This window comes from Bos grunniens, chromosome 20 (assembly GCF_055505025.1).
Source record: "Bos grunniens cultivar Pamir isolate PY7600 chromosome 20, Bosgru_T2T1.0, whole genome shotgun sequence".
Classification (NCBI taxonomy): Eukaryota; Metazoa; Chordata; class Mammalia; order Artiodactyla; family Bovidae; genus Bos; species Bos grunniens.
The window spans coordinates 71,767,213-71,779,286 of NC_141184.1; the positions used below are offsets into that span (position 1 = coordinate 71,767,213).

At 39.8% G+C, this 12,074-nt stretch overlaps 1 pseudogene across 1 annotated transcript; it reads right to left on the reverse strand.

The window, feature by feature from the left end:
• Positions 1–1,109: 1,109 nt before the first annotated feature.
• LOC147350644 (olfactory receptor 5D3-like) lies at positions 1,110–8,133 on the reverse strand (annotated as a pseudogene). The gene is made up of 3 exons (XR_015149086.1): positions 8,101–8,133; positions 3,243–3,374; positions 1,110–2,348 (listed from the first exon to the last, which is right to left on the reverse strand). The product of XR_015149086.1 is annotated as an olfactory receptor 5D3-like (transcript).
• Positions 8,134–12,074: the final 3,941 nt, after the last annotated feature.

The window sequence follows — 12,074 nt, forward strand, 5'->3', positions numbered from 1 at the left end:
CACTCCTTAGACTGGATGTGAGTTCACTGTGAAGTGTGTTAGTTGCTCAGTCGTGTCTGAATCTTTGTAACTCCATGGACTGAAGCCCGCCAGGCTCCTCTGTCATGGGATTCTCCAGGCAAGGATACTGGAGTGGGTTGCCCTCCCTTTCTCCAGGGGATCTTCCCCACCCAGGGATAGAACCAAAGTTTCCTGCATTGCAAGCGGATTCTTTATCATCTGAGCCACCAGGGAAGTCCATGAGTTTGCTAGTTGGGCAAAATTAAATCAGGTTAACCAGATGCTCTAATTGGTATTAGCAGGGCCCCCATTCAATCCACCACTAATGTTACTTACCAACAAAGTTCTCTGTTATCATTGTACAGCAATAGCTATTTTATATGCAATTTGACTGACACGAAAGACTATTTTAGATTTAGCTGGAACTATTTCTGAAGTGTGCATTTCTTAATTTTATTTTTGATGGTTTATGTACAAAGAACAGATAAATTTTATATTAACAAGTAGAATTTTACAAATCATACTCAAGACTTTGTGGGGACAGAGACATGACTTCTTTGCACTTATAATGTACCAATTCTTTCTATGCTATGTTATGCCAAGTCACTTCAGTCATGTCCGACTCTGTGCGACCCCACAGATAGCAGCCCAACAGGCTTCCCTGTCCCTGGGATTCTCCAGGCAAGAACACTGGAGTGGGTTGCCATTTCCTTCTCCAATGCATGAAAGTGAAAAGTGAAAGTGAAGTCACTGAGTCGTGTCCGACTCTTAGCGACCCCATGGACTGCAGCCCTCCAGGCTCCTCCATCCTTGGGATTTACCAGGCAAGAGTACTGGAGTGGGGTGCCATTGCCTTCTCCACAAATTCTTTCTATGTGGTGTTAAATAAATATATCCTTTAAATTTAGGCTTCCCTGGTACCTTAGATGGTAAAGAATCTGCCTGCAATGCAGGAGACATACGTTTGATTACTGGTCATGCAGATCCCCTGGAGAAGAGAATGGCTACCCACTCCAGTATTCTTTCCATGGACACAGGAGCCTGGCAGGCTAAAGCCCATAGAATTGTAAAGAGTCAGACATAACTGAGCAACTAAGCACAGGAATGTCTTTTAACTTTAGTGTCTTAGTGTTGAACAACTCTTAGTTACTATGATTCAACTGATGTAACTCCCTCATGGTTAACTATAAACTTCCATGACAACTCAAATCCATTCTTTGATGACCTATAATGACTTAAAGAAAAGAAAAAAGGAAGACTCACCTGAACAGCCAAATGGTAATGTGTCTTTACTCAGAAATCTTTACATGACAAACACTTTATCTAGGGACTTAAATAGTCTAGGCTTTAATTAGGTGTTTTTTATTATTTTATTGCTAAGTCTCTACAGTTTACTAAAGTGTTGAACGATGTATCAACAAGGGAATTACGTTAAATGTGTGCACTGTTTTCCTTCCTAAAAATTGGAATTTGAAATGCTATTAAAAATGCTACAAAACTTGGACAGTTCTCCACAGTGCTCTTGTAAATGAAAAAGCAAACCTAAGCCATTTTACATTCATTGACATAATAATTTGGTATTGACTAGCTTCCTAGCAGTCTCTTTCACATCTTTGTTCCCGAGGCTGTAGATCACTGGGTTCAGCATGGGGATGACCACTGTGTAAAAGACAGAGGCCACCTTGACCATGAGCCATGAACTCCTGGAGTTAGGAACACAGTAGAGGAAAAGGGTGGTCCCATGGAAGACGGTAATGGCAGTCAAGTGGGAGGCACAGGTGGAGAAGGCTTTGTGGTGCCCCCCAGTTGAAGGCATCTTCAGGAGAGTGATAAAAATGAAAACATAGGAGGTGAGAATAATCATCAGGCTGCTTATTTCATTAAACGTGGCAGAGACTAAAATGATCTCCTGGCTAACGTAGGGGTCAGAGCAGGAAACAGCAACAATGGCCGCGTGCTCACAGACAAAGTTATTTATGATATTATTTCCTCTAAAGGACAATTCAGATAAAAAGTGGGTAAGAGTCAGGGAACAGACTGTACCCCCAAGAGTATGATGCACCCACCAATAAGGAACAAAGCTTCTGGGACATGACAGCTGTGTAGAGAAGAGGGTTGCAAATGGCCACAAATCGGTCATATACCATCACTGCCAACAGGAACGTCTCTGTCACCACAAATATGCAGGCAAAGGAGAACTGCATGATGCATCCTGTGAAGGAGATGGTTCTGTCTTCCACAATCAAGTTTTCTAGTAGCTTGGATGTAACTACTGTTGAGTAACAGAGATCAACAAAGGACAAATGTCTGAGGAAGTAGTACACAGGGGTGTGGAATTTGGGATTTATCTAGATAGTTAGGATCATGCCCAGGTTCCCCAGCACACTGATGGAGTAGATGGTTAAGAATAACAGGACAAGGGGTATCTGGAGTTCGGGATATTCTGAGAAGCCCAAGAGAATGAAAGTGACTTTAGCACTCTGGTTTTCTTGGTTCCTGTGGACAAAATATAAAAGTTGATTCAGAGAAATCTGCAGCAAAATTTGAAAGAAATGTAATGTTATTCCCTCAGTATTGTCGGATGTTTTTGTGACTCCATGGACTGTAGCCTACCAGGTTCCTCTGTCCATGAGATTCTCTGGGCAAGAACACTGGAAGGGTTGTCATGCCCTCCTCCAGGGGATCTTCCTGACCTAGGCATAGAATGAGAGTACTTACGGGGAAAAAGAGTGCATTGAATTATTATTATTTTTTAAATTAGCCTCTTTCCCTCCAAAATGCCTCTACTGTCTTTTTCTGACATTAAAATTCATTCTTTTTAAAGCTACTTCCTAAATTCTTACCAAAACCTGAAATGGCACTCAGTATAAAGGGAAGTTCATTCCACATAGACTTCTCTAAAAATTCTATATATCATTAGGAGTTGAAATTAAACACTCTGTTATTTTCACTCAGGTTTTATAAATTTATACTCCAAGAACACATATAACACTTCAAGATTTCCTGTACATGTATAACTATGTCATTCACATATTCCCCCACTCTTTTTCTTCAGTTATTCCTTTACATTCTTAAACATGTGATTAATTCCTGATTCCCTGAAAGTATGTTTCAATTTAACATGCAAATCATAGAGCACATATTCTCTAACTGAAAATACTTTTTTTTTAAAGTCAGGATTTGTTCCCTATGTCTATGGTAACAAAGTTTGAATAGTCCAGGGTTGAAAGGGAAATCTTCACCAAAGATGAATACAATTTCTGATGCACGCTTGTTCCTTCTTCCCCACACTCCTTCTCCACACCTGTAGCTTTTCTCTCCACCTTCCACACTCTGTACTTGTCAACAGGCTTGGGGCCAATGTTCCCAATCGCCTATGTAGTCCAGGAAGTGTCAGCCATGCTCAGCTGTGAGCACAGATGCTGCACATAGTATTTATCTTCTTTTCTGTGCAATTACCCTGGAATAATTTTCCCATTGCAGACCCACTATGTGTTCAGCCCTGTAACAGGCATTTTAGAAACTATAAAATTATAAAATCTCAGCCTCAATTTGTTTCTTAGAGCATTATTCCAGGATATAATCCATATAAGCACAAATGACAATCTATAGTTCTTGTTTATTATTCAAGTTTGTATGTATAAAGGGAATGAAAATATTGTGATCCAGAAAAAACAAAAAATTTCCTTGTGATGTAGCATGGTGAACAATAATAAATGTGGTGAAAGATAAATAATCAAAGACTTCTAGTCAACTAAACAAGTAATCTGGCAGTTAGATTTATACACGTGCTTGTTTGCCTCCTGCAAAGATTAATGAAGTATATTAGGAACATATTATATTCCTTTTAAAGTGAAATAAAAATCAACTCACCTGAGTGTAGAAGAATTTGACTGGCTCATTTAATAAAGATTCTTTTCTAAGTTCAATGGATTCCAGGAAAATTTATGCTGAGAAGTCATTTTTTTTTAATATAGTAATAAGTCTGAAAAATAGTTAACAGGAATCTAGAGTATATTGCAATGAATATTTCAGAAAATGAATTTCTCTTATAATGTATTAAAAATATATTCAGACTTGAAAAGGACTGAGAAAAGGACACCAAAAAAGGAAACCAAAAAAGCTGAACCCTAACATCAAACTGTAACATATATATGCCACCAAAACCCCAAGGAGGTTAACCTTAGAGAATATTATTTAGCTATTGCCTTGAGACCACAAATGGGGAAATTAGATGAAATAATGTCCTTGTGATACTTTGGTTGCATATGCATTTTTTTCCAAAGTTTGGGGAACAATTTCATCATGCACGCTAGTCCATTGATCTTTTAAAAATGTTGAACTAGACACTATATTTTTGTCTTTAAATACTTGCAAAATGCAGAAATATACAAAAGCAAAATCAACTATTGGGTAACAATCTAAAGATTCTTAATTTTTGTTGAATTTCTGGTTGTCCCCCTGTATCTGTGGGCTTCCCTCATAGCTCAGTTGGTAAAGAATTCTCTTGCAATTCAGGACACCCCGGTTCAATTCCTGGTCAGGCAGATCCCCTGGAGAAGGGATAGGCTACCCACTTCAGTATTCTTGGGCTTCCCTTGTGGCTCAGCTGGTTCGGGATGGGGAACACATGTATACCTGTGGCGGATTCATTTTGATATTTGGCAAAACTAACACAATATTGTAAAGTTTAAAAATAAAATAAAATTAGAAAAAAAAAAAAAAAAAAAGAATCCGCCTGCAATGCGGAAGACCTGGGTTTGATCCCTGGGTTAGGAAGACCCCGTGGAGAAGGGAAAGGCTACCCACTCCATTATTCTGGCCTGGAGAAGTCCATGGACTGTACAGGCCATGGGGTCACAAAGAGTCTGTCACAACTGAGCGACTTTCACTTTCTCTGTATCTGAGGGACATATTGACGTGTTTGGATGTAAAACTTATACAATTTGAATCATATTATAGTGTTTTTTACCCTTTCTTTAACATTGTGTTGTGAGTTTCATTTTCTGTAAAAACCATTGGTTTTCTTAAGATAATACAACTTGCATTACTATTACAAATATGAGCACAATTCTTTTTTATTCTTACATTTATTATTGAAATTGGAAAAAAAACTGGTATTCTATTTTTCAGTTTATAGTCTAGGTTTATGGGAAGTATAGTATATTTATTATTTAAGAAGCTGCCATATCTTAACATATAAACATCTCAACTCCAATAACAATTTAATAGGACAGGGAGCAGCACTTTTTTCTGGAAAAAGCTGTACAGTAAATACTTTAGCCCTTGTGGGCCACGTAGTCTCAATTTCAGCTATGCACTTTTGTATCTCACAGCATGGATTCACCTGTAGGCAATATATAAGTCAATAGGCATGACTCTGTTCCAATAAAATTTTATTTATAAAAGACAGTAGGACAGATTTGGTTTGCAGATCACACCTTGTCAACGTATGCAATAGAAGGCATTTATTGATTGTTCAAAGTCTAAAATTATTTCCAGATGAGTAGGCAGATGTCCTCTGAGTGGCAATACAGAGATTTAAGCTTGTTCTCAATTATGGCTTATGATAAAGTGACTGGGTGCATGTGTGTTAAGTCACTTTAGTGGTGTCTGACTCTGAGAGGGTATGGACTGAAGCCCACCAGGCTCCTCTGTCCATGGGATTCTCCAGGCAGAACTCTGGAGTGGGTTGCAGTGCTCTCCTCCAGGGAAACTTCCCAGCCCAGCAATCAAACCTGTCTCTCTTGGATTGACAGTTGGGTTGTTTACCACTAGCGCCACCTGGGAAGTTCAACAGTGGGATTGTTATGGTATAATTGTAATGTAGTGAGAGAAATAATGATGTGCTTTAAAAAATACTGCACTTTTCTGCATTGCCACTGTGCATATTTTTGTGTTCTGCTTATTTATTTTTCATTAAGCTTTTGTCAAGCATATTAAGAGTGTTCCTCACATGTTGAGATACTTGAATAATGACCAAGATATTTCCTGATCGATAAAATCACAATAGGACTTTGAACTTTGAGTCAAACTATAGTGTTAAGATAGATTGAAGGGATAAGAAAGAAAAACAAAAGACATTTTAAGCAGAGAAGACAGTCTGAACCAAGGTAGGAATTTGAATGTTCAAATTGTTTTCAATTAGAAGTAGAGTTTATGAAGGGCAAACTTTGGGAGATGGCGAGGGACAGAGAAGCCTGGCATGCTGCAGGACATAGGGTTGCAAAGAGTCTTACATGACTGTGAGACTGAACAACAACAAAAAGTATGAGATACGATCAGAGAACCAGAGAATCTAAATCGTGTAAAGAATGCAATTAGGATTAGTACTGATGCTGGGAGGGATTGAGGGCAGGAGGAGAAGAGGACGACAGAGGATGAGATGGCTGGATGGCATCACTGACTCGATGGACGTGAGTCTGGGTGAACTCCGGGAGTTGGTGATGGACAGGGAGGCCTGGCGTGCTGCGATTCATGGGGTCACAAAGAGTCGGACACGACTGAGAGACTGAACTGAACTGAACTAAACCGATTGCTGAATAGAGTTGAAATAGAGTTCTATGCCCACAGGACAAGTATGTAGTAATGAAGAGAGTGTGGTTGTAAAACGGTGTCAACAATGGGAATGAAATGGACTCAGTTTCAATACTATAATCATGGCATTCAATGCAGTTGCATTAGTTGTTGATGTAAACAGAAAGAATTAACTCCCATTTTCATTTTGTTTCAGGAACAAACATTATGTTCTTGACAGCATCTCATTGTAGATGAGTCAATGATTCCCAGAAGCTAGCAATAATCACACAGGCACCTGCAATGAGAAGTAGTAAACAGTGAGGTGTAATGTGGGGGCTAGAGCATCTGATAAACCAACCAAAGGCCTGAAGACATCTGGAACACGGAGGGAAAACAAACGGAGACTCTTACCACTGTCTTCAAATATTTCAAGGCTAAAATATGAAAGAAACACTGACCTTTTTTCTGTGTCCTAAGGACAGAAATTTAATTTTAAATGAATTAACTTTTAAAAGCCCCAGGAAGCTAATTTCAGACCAACAACAATAAAAGAATTTTCTATTTTTTTCTCCAGTGTCAATGAACAGAATAGTGTGAATGACTCAGAGTCTCTGGGTTGCCCAGTTTCACTAAAAGTATATAAGAAGGGGCTCTAGAGACACAAACTTTAATGTAAACAAAAGGAAGGGGAAGACTTTTCTGGAAGAATGTAAACAAGATATTAAACTCCACAATGTCTCTCTACATTTCCCATATTCTGTGACTGGTCCTCACACTGGCCTAGAGCTTTCACTAAGATCACTTTTTGCTTGGTGTTCCCAAAATACTGTTTTAAAATTATCTGTATAATTCTCAAAATCCATAATTTACACATCTGTAACAGGTTGACTTAACTACTCCATCTGATAAAAAAATCTATTACTATAACTAAGTAGTACATTCTAACCACCTTAATACATAAGGATTGAATTAAATACAAACTTTATTAATCTTTGTCTATAACTGAGGAGGGGCTTCCCTGGTGACTCAGATGGTTAAGAATCCTCTTGCAATGCAGAAGACCCAGATTTGATCCCTGGGTTGGGAAGATCCTCTGGAGGAGGGAATGGCAACTCACTCCAGTATTTTTGCCTGGAGAATTCCCATGGACAGAGGAGCTTGGTGGGCTCTAATCCATGAGGTCGCAAAGAGTCGGACACAACTGAATGACAGCACAGCACTTAACTGAAGAGATCATTCCTATAAGTGTATGTAGGTAAAGCATGCTTAAAAAAAGTAAGAAATTCAATTCAAAATAGCCTCCTAAATTCAGTATGACATGTAAACACGTAATTTTAGATAGATCCTTGGTGGCTCGGATGGTGAAGATTTGACCTGCAATGCAGGAGACCTGGCTTCTATCCCTAGATTGGGAAGATCCCCTGGAGAAGGGAATGGCTACTCACTCCAGTGTTCTTGCCTGGAGAATTCCATGAATGGAGGAGCCTGTTGGGCTATAGTCCATGAAGTCATGAAGAGTCAGACACGACAGAGCAACTAACGCTTGCACTTTTTTCCCTGCATGTATTTATGTGTAGATACCTCTGAGAATGGCAAGTATGAAGTGCAGGCCATCACGGGCACCCTGGTGTCTAGTGTGCGCACAGGCAGTTTTATTTATCTTTCTTTGATCTGGTCTGGGGCTCCAGTCCGGCACATATTCAGAAAAGATTAAAGAATTAAAGTAAATCTGATAGTCTCAGTCCAGTATTATTTCTTATTACACAAGGGGTTATTTTTTCCGCTTAAGTTTATATACAGTTTAAATACTAGTTTGACACAATGGGAAGGAAATGTTGGTTTTATTTTCCCCAACATTCCCAGTTTGACCCTACATTATCTATTTGTCGTCTCATTCTCAGCAAAATTACATAGTAATTGGTAGAATTTTTTCATAGGATCTAAGAGTATAAAGTGCTAATCGCTCAGTCATGGTTGACTCTTTGCAACCCTGTGGACTGTAGCCCGCTAGGCTCCTCTCTGCCTGGAATTCTCCTGGCAAGAATACTGGAGTGGGTTGCCGTTCCCTTCCCGAGGGTATCTTCCCAATCCAGGAATCAAACCCAGAATCTCTCACATTCTAGACGGATCCTTTACCTTCTGAGCCTCAAGTAGCATAAAATCCCTCTGCAAATTAGTAGCAAAGAGTATGAATTTGTCTTTCCCCAACAAGTGATGCAATGGCACCCCACTCCAGTACTCTTGCCTGAAAAATCCCATGGCTGGAGGAGCCTCGTAGGTTGCAGTCCATGGGGTCGCTAAGAATCAGACATGACCGAGCGACTTCACTTCCACTTTTCACTTTCATGCATTGGAGAAGGAAATGGCAGCCCACTCCGGTGTTCTTGCCTGGAGAATCCCAGGGACTGGGGAGTCTGGTGGGCTGCAAAGCCCAGTCTATGGGGTCGCATAGAGTCCGACACGACTGAAGCAACTTAAGCGACTTAGCAGCAGCAGCAACAAGTGATACAAATAGCATATCCGCTAGATGGCAGAGTGACACTGTAATTTAAATCAAGGCACAAATAATGTGCATTGATTGACTGCTTTAGAGAAAGTAGCAGAAACTGGTAGAAAGCAAGATGTTCGTGGTTTAAATATAACTTTGAAAACATTTTATTCTGTGAAGGAAAAATGTGCTCTGTCATGTCGACCGACAGAGGATGCTGAGGCCACCAAGCCATCAGCATGGCTCCTGCACCCCAACCTCCCGCTCAGGCTGCTGAGCCCTGAGGAACTCTCTGGAACAGAGCTGCATCCTCAGGGAACACAGGATAGAAAAGAGCAGGGCACTGGCCCTAAGTAGTCAGGGTGCAGCTCAAAGGGATGATTTCAAGGAGCCCAGACTGTTCCTTCTCCCAGGCACAGAAAGCCCTAAATTCATTAACGTGAGCTTTCTGGTTTTAATTTCCGATAATCTTCTGATGGTCTGACTACCTGGTTTTTGTTGCAAAAATGCATATACATCCTGACTTCTCCCTTCCCTTTTCAGAGCAGTTTCTCTGAACTAACTGAGAAGTTGTCTTCCAGGTTTGTGTGTGCGTGGCCGCTCAGTCATGTCCGACTCTTGTGACCCAATGGACTGTAGCCCACCAGGCTCCTCTGTCCATGGGATTCTCCATCAAGAGTATTGGAGTGGGTAGCCAATTCCTCCTCCAGGGGATCTTCCTGACCTAGGGATTGAACCTGGGTCTCCTACATTACAGGTGAATTATTTATTATCTGAGCCACCAGGGAAGCCACTTATTTTCTAGGTTTAAGTCCATAGAATAAAAAATAATTTTGTTTTTAGGTTTATTTTGTTGTTGTTGTTTGTTTGTTTGTTTTTTGGTCTGTTAGTAATTTCATGTCTCTTTCAGGAATAAGGAAACCAGTGTTCAAAGATGGCAATTTACTATATCACATTCAAGCAGCAATTCACCTTTGATTTTTATCTTTGTTTTTCCAATTTTCATTTTTGAACTAAGAGTGATACATAATCACATAGTTTAGGTAATGAAGAGTGTTAACACTTCATCTCAATTAATTTTATAAAAAGTAAATACACAAAAACATGGTTAATAATATGTGCAAATATTAGCATAAATATTAAAATCCTTACAGAAGCAAATACTATTAACATATTATAAAAACAAGAATGCATAATGAAGTTATAATGTTATTAACATATATATATAATTCAATGACAAAGCAAAAATATTAATAAGCCATACTATAAGAGAGGAGAGGAGAAATAAAAATACTCTAAATTCAAACTAAAACCAATATATGATATATATATATATATGTGATTGTGTTTCTGTTATAATCCCAAATGACACAATTACATTATATCACAGAAATCTACTAATAAGGAATAGAATTTTTTCCAATCTTTCTTAAGAAGTTTTAAAAATTGACTATATCTTAGCCCATAAGTAAAACACAACAATTTTAATAATAAAATTATCATTTATTCAGTTCAGTTCAGTCCCTCAGTTGTATTCGACTCTTTGAGACCCCATGAATTGCAGCACACCAGGCCTCCCTGTCCAACTCCCTGAGTTCACTCAAACTCATGTCCATCGAGTCGGTGATGCCATCCAGCCATATTATCCTCTGTCATCCCCTTCTCCTCCTGCCCCCAATCCCTCCCAGCATCAGAGTCTTTTCCAATGAGTCAACTCTTCACATGAGGTGGCCAAAGTATTGGAGTTTCAGCTTTGCATCAGTCCTTCCGATGAACACCCAGGACTGATCTCCTTCAGAATGGACTGGTTGGATCTCCTTGCAGTCCAAGGGACTCTCAAGAGTCTTCTCCAACACCACAGTTCAAAAGCATCAATTCTTCGGTGTTCAGCTTTCTTCACAGTCCAACTCTCACATCCATACATGACACCTGGAATGACTAGACGGACCTTTGTTGGCAAAGTAATGTCTCTGCTTTTGAATATGCTATCTAGGTTGGTCATAACTTTCCTTCCAAGGAGTAAGTGTCTTTTAACTTCATGGCTGCAGTCACCATCTGCAGTGATTTTGGAGCCCCCAAAAATTAGAGTCTGACATTGTTTCCACTGTTTCCCCATCTATTTCCCATGAAGTGATGGGGCCAGATGCCATGATCTTTGTTTTCTGAATGTTGAGCTTTAAGCCAACTTTTTCACTCTCCTCTTTCACCTTCATCAAGAGGCTTTTGAGTTCCTCTTCACTTTTTTGCCGTAAGGGTGGTGTCATCGCATATCTGAGGTTATTGATATTTCTCCTGGCAATCTTGATTCCCGCTTGTGTTTCTTCCAGCCCAGCGTTTCTCATGATGTACTCTGCATAGAAGTTAAATAAGCAGGGTGACGGTATACAGCCTTGACGTACTCCTTTTCCTATTTGGAACCAGTCTGTTGTTCCATGTCCAGTTCTAACTGTTGCCTCCTGACCTGCATAGGTTTCTCAAGAGGCAGGTCAGGTGGTCTGGTATTCCCATCTCTTTCAGAATTTTCCACAGTTTATTGTGATCCACACAGTCAAAGGCTATGGCATAGTCAATAAAGCAGAAATAGATGTTTTTCTGGAGCTCTCTTGCTTTTTCCATGATCCAGCGGATGTTGGCAATTTGATCTCTGGTTCCTCTGCCTTTCCTAAAACCAGGTTGAACATCTGGAAATTCACAGTTTACATATTGCTGAAGCCTGGCTTGGAGAATTTTGAGCATTACTTTACTAGCGTGTGAATTGAGTGCAATTGTGTGGTAGTTTGAGCATTCTCTGGCATTGCCTTTCTTTGGGATTGGAATGAAAACTTACCTTTTCCAGTCCTGTGGCCACTGCTGAGTTTTCCAAATGTGCTGGCATATTGAGTGCAGCACTTTCACAGCATCATCTTTCAGGATTTGAAACAGCTCAACTGGAATTCCATCATCTCCACTAGCTTTGTTCGTAGTGATGCTTTCTAAGGCCCACTTGACTTCACATTCCAGGATGTCTGGCTCTAGGTCAGTGATCATACCATCATGATTATCTTGGTCATGAATATCTTTTTTGTAC